Source organism: Peromyscus eremicus, chromosome 12 (assembly GCF_949786415.1).
Source record: "Peromyscus eremicus chromosome 12, PerEre_H2_v1, whole genome shotgun sequence".
Taxonomy (NCBI): Eukaryota; Metazoa; Chordata; class Mammalia; order Rodentia; family Cricetidae; genus Peromyscus; species Peromyscus eremicus.
This window is the reverse complement of record NC_081428.1, coordinates 66,769,806-66,782,695: the sequence shown is the minus strand read 5'-3', so window position 1 is coordinate 66,782,695 and position 12,890 is coordinate 66,769,806.

Here is a 12,890-nt window from a genome sequence, read left to right as displayed (position 1 = left end):
TGACCTGTCATAATTAGACTAATTCAACATGAAGTTGAATTTGATGAAGTGAGTCATTATCCAGGTATATAGTTCTGCTTTTATGTTGATGGCCGTTGTATTCCTTTCCACAAGACCTTTAAACTCCCCTTTAAAACTTCAGTCTTTGTCTGGCTGCTAATTGATAGAAGTGTTTATTTGTCCATACCACGTAGTTAATATAAATGCCAGCCAAGCTACGTCTATATCTGATTGACATTCTCCCAGCTGGACTTGCTGTTCTTTTCATTGTATGGATTTTTTTTTTTATTGTTGTTGTCATTTCAATAAGCTGTTTTTTTAGGAAGGAAGAAAATAGGTTGCTGAGAGAGAAATCATTTAGGGACTGCCTGCCTTCCATTTGCCTTGTCTTTCCAGAGGATTTTAACCTTGGGGAGGATTCTGGGAGGCTGCTCCCAAAAGATTCTGATCTCTGATTGTCTGCCTTTGGTTTCATAAAGTTACATGTGATAGAAATTTCAGTGCAAAGCAGCTAAGAGTGAAGCTGTGGGTAAGTGTTAATCTGAGAAGACAGAGACAAAGCGGTGCAAACATTTTGGGAGAGTGGAGAAGAGGCAACTTAGAGGCCTGAGTGCGGCCATGAAATACATAGAGGAAGGTCTTCCTTCAGACAGATGGAAAGCCCAGCCTTAAGTCAGAGTCTGCACAATGGTTCCCATAGCAAAGCTTAGTCTTGTTGCCTTTGCTAATCTCTATCTTTCTTTATCTGCCCGGTGATTTTACATCATATTTGTTAAAGATATTTTGTAATGGAACCTTAAAAAGTATTGTTGCATTTTTATTTGATAATTAGACAAAACAGGCAACCTCTTTTGCCATATTTTTGTTTTATAAATGTTTATTTTTCTATCTCATGAAATGGTCACTTTTACTTTAAAAATGTTTTTTTTTTGCTTTCATGTACTTCAATTCATCATATTTATTATTGTAAAATGGACATGTTTCAGTTTAAAAATTCCAAGCCAGAATGCTATAGGCTTACCTGTTGTGGTGGATGGCCAAAGGTGGTGCTGCCCTGGAATAGCCAGCTTAACATCAGTATTGGAAAACTTCTTACTTTTTAAAAGTTTTTTTTTTTTAAGAAGTAGAATTTTAAACTATTTTGTTTATTTTTTGTAAAGTAAACAGATTTTTAAGAGTATCAGTAATTATTTACCTATGACTAAGAAGATAGAAAAATGTTCTGAATTATTCTTAATGTTCTCAAATTTTTGCTATCACTCAAAAATAATGCATCTTTGAGATGATAGGAGCACCTAATAGTTCTTAATGAACTGCCACTTTTCACTGTGGTTTCTGCTTTTTAATTTGTCCTTTTGATATAAAAATGAAAGCATTTATTGTGTTCCTCCTGTTGTTGAAGTACACACAGCTGAATCATTAGGTACAGACTGTATTCTCTTTTGCTGTCAGTATATAGACTTATTCTTCTGGCCTTGAGAATTCTTTTGTTTCTAAATTTCTCTGTAGGTCATGCCCTTACAACACCAGTATTGCTGAATGAGCACAGTACGTCAAGGAGCCGCATCACAAGGCTACTTGACATGATAATCTCTCCTTCCCTTTCTTAAAGTTTTGTAACTGTTACTTAGAAAAGAGGGTAGTTAAAAGTCAGATTAAATATGCTGACTTGAAAGAAAATTGATTCCAGTATTCAGGGTACTGTATTCCAGCTACTGTTAGTCATATTTGCTTTGTTGGGAGAATAGATAACTGCTTCTTTTGTTCTCAAAGAATATTGAGAATTTTTAAAGTGACTCCGTCATTGAAATGCTATGGGTCAAGTGATTCTATGACAAATGGCAGTATAGTAATGAACTAAAAAACAAAACATCAACAACCAAACTATAGACTTTAGATGTCTTTGAGAAAGATCTAAAACAGGAAGAGAGATGTGCATAGATAGACACTAGAAGAAACCTTTTCGTAGTGGCATTGGTCACAATGGCCTAGATAACCATATTCTAAAAATGTAACCTGTGTTCCATTGGACTCTTCAACACTGTCGTAGCTTCTCGAAATCTGTTTGTGCCAAATTGAAAAAAAAAAAAAAAGCCAAGCTACTATAATATGGTGCATTAATTCTGTTTACTACCTAAGTGGTTAACATTTTAGAGCCTTGATTTTTAATGAGTAATACCTTTGTATAAAACTCACTTTGGGAAATATGAAGATCTAGTATTCTTGATACTTTGTTTGTTTTTTGAGACAGGGTTTCTCTGTAAAACAGTTCTGGCTCTCCTGGAACTCACTCTGTAGACCAGACTGACCTTGAACTCACAGAGATCCACCTGCCTCTGTCTCCCCAGTACTGAGATTAAAGGTATGTGCCACCACTACCTGGCTGTTCTTGATACTTTTAAAAGATAACTTCTGATTGGCTGAGATCATCAGCCTAATGAAGGGATGAGGCCCATGCAGAAATAACTCAGAGAACAAACAGAATAGAGCTTGAAATAAATGGCTTCTTCCATTTGGGGAGGACAGTGTTTGTAGGGGAGCACTAATACTGAAAGGAAACATTGCTCACCTTGATTTCACTGCCTATGTGTGCCATGGCATGTTCTTTTTAGAATAATCTCTAAAAAAACCTCAAAACCTGATCTTTCAGAGGAAAAAAAAAAGATTTTTAAAGTATATAATGTGTGTATTATATGCTGTTCATAGCAAAGATGTGTCACCCCATCTCTCTCCCTATCTGTTGATGCCTGTGTGCTTTAGAGCCATAGCTGTGTATCTGACTGGTGACAGGATGCTTATTTCTTCCTATGCTGTGGTAGGGCAATGTAGGCAGAGAGAGGCCTATTATCTAGTGTCCTGTTAATGCTGCATGGAGCAGTAGTATCCAGATATGTTGTGGAAGTTTTTTTGTTTGGCTGGTTTTTATCATGTAAGACAATTAAAGGGAAGACTCAGAGGCTTTTGTTGCTTCTGCTGTGTAAATCATCAGAAATGATCACTTTACTTGTGGGTTTCCAAGAAAGTAAGACTAAGCTCGGAAAACATTAATAATAGAGTCATGTTTCTGATGAGCCCTGCACTTTATTTCAGCAATGTCTGTGAAGATCAGTTTTGCCTTAAATTACTTTAGCCCAACTGAGGCCATTGTGTTTGGTATATATAAACTCCTCCTGTGAGTGCTTCATTGGCATACAATTCATAGAAGAGCCTCAAACATCATCATCATCATCATCACCATCATCTGGAGCTTTGAACTTCTCGCACTGTACTTGGGTTGACTTATAATATTAATAGATGCATTTCTCAGTTCCCTGAGTAGCAGAGGCATGGCCAGAAGCATTGCAAAGGGAGAAGTCCCTGGCTGGAATATTCATACGCAGTGATAACTTTCTGAACAGTTGAGAGCTTCCTGTTCCATTTTATGGTGACTGTGCAAAAGATATTCTAAGGGTTATATGGTTCAGTGACAACATTAGGATTATTTTTCAGAATTTTAACAATTATCTTTGTGCATTGGAATGTTTATTTACCATTAACAAAAATAGGAGAAAACCAAACAAACTGGAGATACTTATTTGACATGGTGATGTGAAGAGTGTTGGAGTTGATTACTTATAAAAGAGATTAAGACAGAGAAGCTAGAAGAGCAGCTTTTAGAGGCCGTGTTTGATGCCACAGACGAGCACAGTCATGTAAGTAATCACACAAGTGTTTGCCACTGAAAGCCATTCTCTTCCCTTAGAAATCTGAGCACTGCTACTGAACATCTTCATCAGTGGTTTAATATGCCTTTGTGTGTTTGGAGAAATAGAAAGTGGTTTTCTCTTTAAGTTGCTTTTCATGGTATGCTGATTTCAGCATTCTAGATCAGGGCAGAATTAATTATGTAACTGTATTGTGAGGTTCAAATATGAAGAAAGGTTTGAGTAACAAATCAGCAAGAATTGCAAACAGTAAAGAGTAGGCATTGAGAGGCTATATGGTGATGAATTATATACTTGGGGTATATTCTGCTACATTGAATTCAGACTGTAATTGCTGAAATTGATTCTAGCTAAAAATTTGCTAAGAGCATTGGGTATTAGAAGTTTTGTACTTCTGAGTAAATTTTCTCTAAATTCCCACAGGCTGTAGCTTTAGCTCTGCTGTAATCCAAAAAAGCAGATGTCCTTTCTCAATGAAAGCTGTATTTTTCATGTAGCTTTTAATGAGCAACCAGATATTAATTTCATGAAATAATGTAAATATTAGAAAGTGGAAGGGGGAAATGGCATATAAAATTGACATTCTAAAATGACAAGTCTTTGTAATGCTGGGCATCTCCTAAGAACAATCTATCCCTGTAAAACATTTGAAAGGTGCTAGAATTGAAAGTACAAGTTTGTTACATAAATCAAGTTTCTCAGGAAATTTGAGGTGATACTGCCATTTGTCTTATAATTTTGAGAGATAATCTCTTGAGTTAAGCTCTGCAGGAAGCACACACTTCATTTGGTAAGAGCCTTTTAGGTATGGTGAAGTAGATATGCTTATGAAACACATGAAATGAAATCCCAAGTGCTGGTCGGTTTATAGTCCGGGGGGGGGGGGGGGGGGGGGGGTATAAAGGCTGTGAAGTACGTATTTTATGGAGCTGATCAGAACCTCAATAGAATATTGTCTCTTGTGTGAAGAAAGAGACCACCTCAAACCACATGCCTATCTAGAGATTGAGTAAAACTGTGAGGGACACTGTGTGAATGCCTTAAGGTGACTGGTGGAGGTACTGGTGGGCATGTATGCACCCATCTGAATTAGGCTGTGGAAAACAGTCTATTCCAAACCATCTTCGTACAGCCCGAGTTGCTCCTGTCCATAACCTTGTTGAGGAAGATGAGAAATATGGTGCTGGCTCCTTCATGTGTCTGGGAGGCTGACATCATTGGTTAACATCACTTAGGCACTGTCCAGTGCCCACGCCTTCCTTCACTACCACTGTACATCTACATCAATTCATCTATGCAAGCTTGTGTTTCTGTGGTTTGTATTTTACACCTGAACATCAGGTTTAGCATTGGTATTATAAATAATTTTTAAACCAAAGTATTGTATGAGTAAATCTGTGTGCTTTGTTTCTGTGGGTGGTTTGAGGTAATTACCTATCCTGTCTTCTCTTAATAAAGTCATCCGTTTATCAAGTCAATGATGGCCTCCTGTTTTCATCACTACACTTGGAGTCTGCGAAAGTGATAGAGGTTTATTTTATTTTGCTTTACTTTTTGATTGAAGAACTCCACCTAGATCTTTTTAAACACTAGTAACATTTTACCACTTCCATGCTCTTTGGTTGAACTCACATAACATAATACTGTAACACTGTACAGTAAAATTTTCCAAAAATAGTCCAAAATATACATCATCAAAGTAGCCCTGTTTTGTGTGTGTTGGTTTGTTGACAGAATTGACATATTTTGTGAGGGGGTGATACAAAAAAGGTAGTCTGTGGTTCACACAGTAACCCTGTGACTAAATTTACTCGTACAACTCACTCTGTCTGGTAGACATCTAAGTGAATTTTGAGAAAATAGAATTATTAATGGACATTTATTTAGTATTTTTATCTTTATATGGATTGTTCTTACTGTTCCAATAACTGTGATGTAAAAACATTCTGCGGAAATAAATTTATCTCTTTTAAAAATATAATGCTATTATCATTTACAACTGAATTTACTGTTGAAGACCCCTGTTGTGTTGGTTAACTTTTTGTCCACTTGACACAAGCTACAGTTAGCTGAGAAGAGGGACGTCAATTGAGGAAATGTCCCCATCAGATTATCCTGTAAACAAGTCACTGGGGCATTTTCTTAGTTGATGCAACCTGGCCCCGCTCCCTGTGGGCATTGCCTTCCCTCATAATCTTGGGGTGTATAAGAAGGCAAACACTCCTGTATTAAAGTCATCCATGGATTAAGTCAGCGATGGCCTCATGTTTTCCTTATTGAATGACCAAGAATATCACAGCAGCGCCCCCCCCCCCTTTGATGAAATGGCACCAATAGATCTTTTTTAAAAATGCTAGTAGAATTTTATCACTTCAGTGATTTTTGTTGTTGTTAAACACATGCTATGCTGTACAGGGAAATTTTCAACAAGTAGTCCAAAATATAAATCAGGAAGGTACTATTTTGTGTGTGATGTTTGTTTCACATCCGAGACATTTGCAGAACTCTGAACTTTCAACTAGGGTTGAGATTTTGAAGTTATTTCACCTCCGTTTCAGGGGACAGACACACTAGTTATTTCCTCTCCACATTGCGTTCGGGTCTCATGTTTTGACATGCAAACAAAAAGAAAGCAAAAGCAGTGTACTATAGGAACCTATAGCCCCCGAATCTCTTTAGTGTTGCTTCTACGTGTAAGACTTTAGGGCTGACCATATAATATTGTATAACCCATCAGGGGTGCATCCCATTTGAGGTTTCTAGTCATGGTGTGTGTTCTGACAGATTTATGTTTCTACATTTCTTTGTGAGGAGTGGAATTCACAGTTGTCCTACTTCTGGCACCATTCTTATTCATTTGTTTTAAGAGAAATGTGGTGTTTTCTGTATCTGGGGCTGAACTTTTTTATTACATAAAATAACTTAGGGAATTAATATACTATCAAATACTTGTTAGCCACTAAATTGATGATTTCTTTTTTTTTTTTTTTCAATACAGGGTTTCTCTGTATTTTTGGTGCTTGTCCTGGATCTCATTCTGTATACCAGGCTTGCCTTGAACTCACAGAGATCCATATAGCTCTGACTCCCGAGTGCTGGGATTAAAGGTGTGCATTACCACTGCCCGGTGTTGAGGAATATCTTAACTTCAGCATGATCTACAGGATATATTAGAAGAATACGTGGTGCTGTCAAGTGCCACAGACTGGCCCATCGGGGGGAACCAGAGCTTGGGTAGTCAGGAAGGCAAGGATTGGGCGAATGACAGACAACACACTCAGAAGTGGTTTGAATCTGCTGCAATTTTACTTAGTTTATATACAGAAAAGAAAACTATCAAGTCGTACAAGGAGCAACAAGAGCTTGGCAATAATTCAATTACATCATCTTTTAAAAAAACAGCAAGCACACAATTATTAATCGGCCCTAGACATATCCCTTCACCCACAAGAACTTTATGACCCAAAGAGTGGTCTGTGTTTTTTAAACTTAGTACAGTCCCTAGACTTGTGTAGGCTTCTTGCAGCTGTGTCCTTCATCTTTATCTCAGCCGCTCGCTAGTTTATTAATCATTTTTACTTTTCTGGTTCTCATGACCCATTTAGCCAATTAGGATGCTGCAGATCCTCCCTAAGTCTTTCTTTAGTTCTTTTATCACATATCTCTTTTAATATAAAACATTTTTACCTGCTGAAATATGGACTCTTATACTTTTACTCCTGTAAGGGGAAGGGGTTCTGCTGTAGTCCTTAAGTTTCCCATGCTGAACTTCCTCAACAGAGGGGCCCGCCATCTACCTCCTATGAGATAACGTTTTCTGCCATAAATCACTTTACTTGGGATTCCTAAAGGATTCCTAGTGGGTGAGTGTTCATTCCCTAGAAGTGCCTGAACTATTATACTTTCTATTATCTAGCAGCTTGGGGTCTTTAAGGAATAGCTCATTTTGCTATATCTAAATAAGGTCCATGTCCAGCTTCCCCTTTCCTTCATAGTTCACAATCCAAGCATTCATTAATTTTGGCTGTGTTTTATAGATTAATTAGAACATTATCAGAAAAGCAGTTATACAGAACCCATAGCCCAGAGAGCTCATGATCTGTGAAGCATGTCTCCTTCAAGAAGGAGGCATAACACGGGCACTCTGCCAGGGACCTCCAGGGAGCTTAGTCCCGTGGGACATGTATCTCCCGTCTGCTATTATTGACATAATTGTTCATGTCACACTTACGACACTGGAGTTGGTGTGGCAGTCAAGATTATCTATTAGAGCTGAATAGAAGGATGATGCTATTATGTACATATAGTATGAAAAGTTGATAATGAAAATTTTAAGTTAACTATAGAGAGGGGAAATTGTGTTTAGGAATTATAGAGGCTATATAGAGAATATTCTTGATTTTGAAAATTCTGTTAGATTTAGGTATTCTAAATAATTATGAAGCAAAATTTTATAAATATAGTAAACTTCATATACAGTAAACTATTTCAGCTCTCCACATTTATGTAACTATATATTAGCCCCAAAATTCTCTGCTTGTATCTTTGTAAGTATGTTTATTGCCTCACTTATTTTTCTGCCTATATGTACCTATGTATATTTCATCCCTCTATTTCTCTGTCTGCATTTATTTATGTTATGTATCACTTCTCCCATCTATATCTATGTACCTGTGTATGTATCATCCCCCATTTCTATTCCTCTGTCTATGTAACTATGATTCTTTGCCCCATTTCTCTGCCAATATTTATGTACCTATTTATTTAACCACACCCCTATTTCTCTACCTGTTTCTATATACCTATGAATTTATAGCCCCCTAGTTTCTCTATTTCTGTGTATCACCCCTGCCAATTCTCTCTCTCCATATACTCAAATATTTTAAAAGTATATTCAACAGTATCACTTCACTAATAATACCAAGAAACAATGAATGACTCAGTAGAAATAACTCCCATTCATGGTCATATTGTTATTTTATATAATACTTCTATGGGGCGTTTACCCACCAACCCCACAGTTCCCCAGAGTTTTCTTGAGTGCGAGCAGCAGGAAACATTAGATAGAAGGATTTATTGCAGAGAATCTTGTGGAGATAAACAGATAGAAAATAAAGGATAGCCTTGAGAGGGCCTGGAACCTATTCCAACGGCCCCGACTGTGTCTGCCCCAGGGTTTTTATAGAGAAGCCAAGGGGTGGAGCAAAAGACCTCCTCCCCCAGCACAGCCAAGTACAGACCATCTCAGACACCTGCACTCAGGCCCGTGGTCCTGATCATCCTCTATGAGGACCTGCTGGGTAAAGCCACGAGGAACCTGAGAATGGGCTCCCACAGGTCCCCCTTTCTTAATATATATAAAAAAAAAACTATAATGGCTTACAGCAATCTCCATAGCTGTTACACCTCCCAGTATGGGAGTAGAGGATGATAAAGATGGCATTTCTCTTTTGAATTAGGTCCAAGGTGACTACAGCAGTCTTAGCTGCCTCAAGCCCTTTCTAAACCAAAAACTCTTATGGCGACTACAAACTTAAAGAATCCCTTAGCTTCATCATTACCATTAACAGGTTAACATAAATATTGCTATACATAGTCACAATTCTCTCAATCTTACAACTCAAAGCAAACTCTTAACAGAACCATTTGAATTAGCATATATGGTGCTATATATAGTTAACAATTTTCTCCGTCTTACAACTTTAACTCAATTATTTGAATATTCTTGCTAACAGAACATAGGAAAAACTTGATGTATTCACATCAAACTTAAATATTTCCTTAACTCCACAAAACCAGGGTGCATTAATATCAATAGGTTTCTGCAAACATAATTCAATTTCATAACTCCTCCTTTTCTTTATAATTTTTTAAGCAAAATCTCAAACCTAGTTAGAAAACCCAAACTTTTCTGTTTAAACAGTTCCATTTGTAACACAAAACCAGTTCCATAAGTAATTCCATTTTTACATAGACAGTTTCACAAAACAATTCATGAATCACCAGTTAATAAAGCATATATGCATGCACAAAACTGCATCTTGATTCTAGGTAGAAACAATAAATTTCTTCATTTAAACAGTTCCATTTTTAACCCAATTCCAGCAAACGGTTCCTAGGTCATTACTATGAATAAACTCAAAACTATCCCATTGCAATGAAATCTCTAGTGTTTATTTCATTTCTTAAGTCTTAAAATTCAAATGATAAATTCTGGTACTAGCCTTCCAAATATGAAGAAATCCATAACCAAAATCTTTTTGTAGTTTTATCTCATTTTAAGTTCAAAAAGTTCAAACAAGAAATAAATTCTGGTATCAGGCTTTCACACTTCAAAATATGAAGAGACGTTTTACAACCAAAACTTTTTGCAGTTAACAATTTTAGTTCAAACAAGCATCTCTGCAACTTTTGTTCTCACAGAGACCTTTTTAGGTACAGTAGTAGTCTAAACTGCACCGTTTTTTATGTTAGCTCAGGTTTTTCTGTGTTGCGTTGATTTTCCACAGATCTCAGCTGCGGATGCCTTGTGTTGGTTCTGGTGTCCACCATTCTTAGCTTCTTAGCGGCTTTTGGAGCTTTTGAAAACCGCTCAGACTGCCTGTTTTGAAGTCTCCTAGGACACTAACTCTGTATCTCAGGTTTTTTCATCATATACATTAAGCATAGACTCACACTTAACATTTACACTTTTTTACAAACTCACATATAACATTTTGCCTTGCAAAGCATTTAGACTCACATTCAACATTTACACTTTTTTACAAACTCACATATAACGTATTAATATCTACTTATTTATACTCCTTAAGGAAACTATAGAACTACTTTAGCAAATATATTTCTTATTACTTCTTATATACTTATATTCATTCCATCTTATTTCTTCTTTAAACTTACATTTACAACTAACATCTTTACTTCTTACAAGCTTATTAATACATGTCTTAAGACTACCTTAGATACTTCTTGCAAGCTTATATTCTTAAAGGATCTATAGATTTATTTTACAAACTTATATAGGGCTACCATTTGCATATATTTAACTTAGCAAACACCCAAAGATTTCTTAACACAGAGATCTAACGAGAATAATTTCTACAAACTCACATATCTTATTTTCATCTTTTTTTACTTCTTACTCTTAATTATCACTATCTCTATTAGAAAGATTCTCTTAACTAGACAGGAAGTACGTACATCATTTCTAAAGTTTGGAGTTTATATTCAGCTTTGCTATACAATACTGGGATTTAGTGAGTGTTGTTATAGAGTTGTGATACTTGTTGCTAGGGGACTGTAACATTCTCAGGACGAAGCCACACCCCAAAGTTGCTGAGTTCTCTCAGCCATCCCGGAACCAGCAGAGATGCACTGTCAGCTGTAGACAGTTTTTAACTAGAGGCTGTCCCTCCACCCAAATTCATAATAGCTCCCCTAAGTGCTTCAATTCAGACAAGTGTTTCTATTACAGCAGTACTTCTGGTTTGTTCTACCGAAAAACTTCTGAGGGTGAAATTACCGTATTTAGCTGCTGTAAAGCTCTTCGCCAAATACTGCACAGCTATTAGGTGATATAAAGTGTTTTTCTAAAGGAGCTAGTAAAGCCAAAAGCAGCACAGCTCTGAACTCTGTTCCTCACTGTTTGCATTAACCAGTGACAAAACCTCAGAAACACTGATCGAGCCACTTTCATTCTGGTTCCTTTGTAGGAATGTCATTGGAGGTGACCTTTCTTAGTTCCACACTTCTTAGGAAATGCTCCGCTAACCACCGAGCTTCATTCTCCTCTTGTGAAAAAACACAAACATGGCCTCAACCCCATATTAACACAGGATCGGGACCCTTCCATAATCCCGAGCAGGGATCTTTCCATTTTGCATTACCCTCAGCTAAAGGACCAGGAAGATTGGAGTGAGCTCTAATATGGCCCACAAAGCATGGCAGCTTTCTTTTGTGAATAGCATCTTGAATTTATTGAAACATTTTGACTTGGTTGTTGTTAGTTCCAATATTTTCACCAAAACTGTTACCATTCAAAGGAGTCAAGAACATAGATGTTCTTTCATGAAACATATCCTTCATTAGCTTACTCTGAGAAAAAAGTATTTTCAGGATTTAGTATTTTCACCTCATTAGCTTTAACTCCTGATGGTATTAGCAGCTGTGTATTTAGCATTGATTTTTTTATAAGGAACTTTCAGGTGAAGCTTTTTTAAGACAAATTTTTCCGAAGTTTGTTTCCCATCTATAAAGCAGTCATTTCTTTTTGAATGCCTGTTACCTTGTCTCCTTATTAGATTTGCAAAGGAATTACTCATGGCAGGCAGTTTGTTCAAAAGGCAAAGAACTTTTTTAATTTCAACATAAGTTTCTTCATATCTAAGACAACGTTCAGTGTATAAACTGCTTTCCCTTGTTTTAAGGATTGTAAAGTGGCTTGTTTGCTCTTAAAGGTAGCTTTTTGTCATCCAACTACTGTAAAAACTTTGCACAGCTATTAGGGTAAATAAGGCATTTTACCAACGGAGCCCCAAACTGTGAAGCACCTAGTTCCATACTTAAACTCTTAGATGATTTTTCTCCTTGTTCTTTTAAAAGCTATATTTTAAGTTTACCATGAACGTATTTTTGAGCTGACAAAAGTGTTTCAGGGCAATGTCGCCATCTTTAATGGAAAAACTACCTTTCCCAGAATGCATTTCCCTTATATCTGTCCATAATAATATCAGTCCCTTATATCATTTTCCTTATATCATTTCCCATCAGTCATTTCCCATAGTTCTTTTCGGGTCTGAGAGTCAACTGGTTCTCTTTTACCAGACTTGCTTACAAATTCTTGCCTGGGAGGTTTGAACAAAGTTTTTTGCTTTTGTAATGGGAGATTTGAACAAGCATTTTACATTTTCAATTATGGGACATTGGGAGGGTTCTGGTCTCTCCTCAGCTGGCTTTAACAGGTGTCTCTCCTTCATTTGACACTGGCCCCGGATCAGAACCGCACCTGCCTCATTAGCGCGCATTGAGGTGGGCAATTTCTGATAGCAACTTTCTTTGGGGCTTGTGTTTGCCTTAGCCAGTCAGTGATCATTTACAACAACTTCACCATAGCTCTTTCAGAGAGATTTTCTCCCACTGATTTTATTCTCATTTTGTTTGTTCCTTCCCCCCCAGATGCAGAGCTTC